This window comes from Lycium ferocissimum, chromosome 10 (genome assembly GCF_029784015.1).
Source record: "Lycium ferocissimum isolate CSIRO_LF1 chromosome 10, AGI_CSIRO_Lferr_CH_V1, whole genome shotgun sequence".
Classification (NCBI taxonomy): domain Eukaryota; kingdom Viridiplantae; phylum Streptophyta; class Magnoliopsida; order Solanales; family Solanaceae; genus Lycium; species Lycium ferocissimum.
The window spans coordinates 24555774-24559337 of NC_081351.1; positions in this window are offsets into that span (position 1 = coordinate 24555774).

The window sequence follows — 3564 nt, forward strand, 5'->3', positions numbered from 1 at the left end:
GCCCTCTCCCGACCTCTTAGCCTCTGCTATCTCAAACATGTCATGCACTACATCCACTAGCTGCCTCCTGAAGAACCCTCGATCATTCTCCGCTAACTCAATAAAAATATTCAGCATTTTCTGAGCTGCATCATCTGATCACCGTCGCGCACTGCGTCAGTCAGCGACCTCAGCATAGCTGGCAACAGATTCTGAACCACTTCCTTTCGACTGAACTCAGGAGGTACAGAATGAACCTGACCGCAGTGGTCAGGACCGCGATCCTCACTTGAGGATTGAGGGTATCATCATTCAGTGTATTTAGGAAGACTGGATACGAGATCTTCATGTCAGGGACTAATCTTTTGCAAACGCTTTTGGAAAACCGGGCAAAGATTAAGAAAAAAGAGTCTCTTAACTTGTTTGAATTGGAAGTAACACATTGGCGTAAGAATGGCAACAATTCAGGCCAGTTATCATCAGATGGTAGAAATATGTCACATAGGTCGGAAATGGTGTCGCATAGATTCTTGATGATGGATTTTGGTTCTTCAAACATTATACTATCAACAAGGATAGACTTGATGGTGGATTGAGTTGACACGCTTAGTTTGTTCCAAGTATGGCCCTTATCAAGACAAAGCAAATCGTAAAGGGTGCAAATGCAGTTTTCACGGAAGTCAACGTCATGGGAATGAGAGCTTAGAAAGCCAGAAAGCTTAATAGCCAGGGATTCAGGATGATTGTGCTTGATCAAGTTGAACATTGAATCGTCTTCCTCGGAGGAGCTCTCCGCGTTATCGGAAATGAAGTTCTCCGACTCCAATTCAGGCCCTAAAACGTCTTCCTCGGAGGAGCCCTCCATGTAATCGGAAATAAAATTTTCAAATGGATCCAATTCAGGCCCTAGAATTGCCTCCATCTGAGCCACCTGAAACTGAGACAACTTGCTAATATCCATTACGCTGTATTGAAAGCTGTTGAATTTTGATCTTGTTTTGGTTACTAGACTAGTAGTATTTATCACTGACCATCACTCTCTTCTTCATGTCTACTGAAAAACTACCAGAAGAGAAACCTATCCCACCACCATCATCCATTGCTGCTTCCATTAGTTTTAGCTCAAGAATCCAAGCAAATTGAGTGTTAACAGTGTGAATAGTTGGGCAAAGAAATGGAATGGCAGCAGCAGCCACGTGTATATCGTCAACTAATCAGAACTCTTGTAGTGGAAAAAAACTAAAAAAATACTCAAATTGGTAATGGGCAACCTGAGTAAGAAATGAACAAAGTAGGAGTAAAAAGTCATTGGAAAAGTAACCGTCAACATCATAAACACAGGGACCCACATTTATCACTTTGTAAATAATCACCCACAAAGTGCCGCCAAGTGATTTTACAATATTGGCCCTGTGAAGACAACAAAACAAAGATATATATATATATATATAGTACTAGATGTTGATGCCGTCTTATGAGGCGATGCCTACTGTATAAGTACGGCCTAACGACAAACATAATATTAATACTTAATATTTTCGTTTGAAGAAGTATGTACAGGAAATTATTTAATTTCATTTCATCTCAAAGTTTTTGTTTCGTTGAAATCTTTACATTCTACTGGTTCTAACCAAAATTTTAGTAGTATAGTTTAATAAAGTAACATAACTTATTATTTTTTAATTATGAGAACATTCATTTTTTAAGTTGTAAAGCACTAAGAATCTAATATTCTATCCGTTTTTTTACTATCGCTTAATGTTATAAATTTATTAGGTTTGCAAAGATATATATTTGCTTCTTAGATTGAATTGTATTTTATACAACAATAGTGATCATAATATATTATTCTCCTCAAGATCAATCATTTCTTATTTACCATTCACAAATAAAAATTAGAAAAAGTTCAAAATTATAATTCAAATGCATAATTTATCTCGACGGATCGCGAAAAGTTGTTAGCATGATACAATATTTGCTTCTTCTTTCTTTTTTCATAATTACAATGATATATTGTTAATAAGTGCTTTTATCATTTATATCAATTTAGTGAAAAATATTATCGTGTAGTCTCACATCATAAATGTATTTTCTTTAAATTTTAATTTAAATTCTACTAAAGTTTATGTCATATAGTTACACATCAAATTAATTTTTTGACCCATATATTTTTCTTTTATTTAAAAATTTGTTCTTATTAATGTTAATTGGTTATATAATTTCTCAAATTGCAATTATTTTATTCATTATTTTGTTAGCTTTTTAAATAAAAATTCGCTTGAATCTTTTTACTTATATTACTAATAATTTGTATGTTCAAAACACGATTAATATAACACTGTGGTTTGTGCTCCGTATCCAAAACTTTATTATATTAATGTTTGCTACGAATACAAAGTTTGCAAAATTTTATTAATACTTTTTAAAAGAGAAGACTAGTTTAAAAGGAAACTATTTTTCCCCTCTTGAGACAAAACAATAGCAATATTTAAGCATCGGTTGATAACTCAATTTTAATTCGATTAATTTAAGGTGTAAAATATTTTATTGTTAATGTATGTAGATTAGGCCTAAAAAATACTTATTATTTTTTATCAAATTTTGATTTGGATAATTCTAAAATTAAATCAAATTTACATTAGTTCAAATTATTAAATTAATTTTACATGTTTAAAACGAAACAAAGTAGAAATTTGATTTTCTATTTAAACGAAGAACTACTATTTTTTAATTTTTTGTGAATATTCTTGGTTTAGCTCATTTTACTTGTCGTGTTGTCTTTTGCACGTTTTTTTAAGGAAACGTCAATTAGAATTATAATTCGACTAATTTTCCTTATTTATTATTTGATCTCCATTCAATATTATTTTTTTCTTTTACGACATTAATCTCTTTCACATTTATCAGAGTAAGAATAAAAATGAAAAGTAATTAAATGCTATCTTATTTTAAAATATAAATATTTTAAGCATATTTATTTTAGTAAACACAACAAATAAAATGACATTGCGAATAAAGCAAATACAACATTAAATATCTAGATTAGATCGGCTAATATAAGAAAAGAAAAAGAAAATTGTATGGTTTGGCTACTTAACCTTTTGAAAAAAATAATAATATAAGTCTACGTTTTTGTCATACAACGATTTCATTCTTTCTCACCAATAGAGTTGATACGCATGTGACAATGAATCCACCATTATTGACTTAATGGGGATACTTTGGGAATAACATGAATATTGTTTTGTTTTTTAATATGGGTCCACGTTTTTTTTATATTGCTTTTTTTTTTTAATATGGGATCCACTTTTTTTTTATTGCTTGATTTTTTAATGTGGGGTCCACTTTTTTTTTTAACATGAGTTTGGAGGTGGTGGGGTCCAGTTTTTTTATTTTTTTTATTTGACATTGCTTATTTTTTTAACTATTATGGGGTCCTATTTTTTTAACTCATGTTTCTATATATATATATGGGGACGATGAAACCACCTCCAAACTCATGTTTCTATAATAGTTAAAATATATATATATATCTGATAAGAAGTCTTGGCCGGACCCAAGATCAAGGTAATAATTCACTTCATA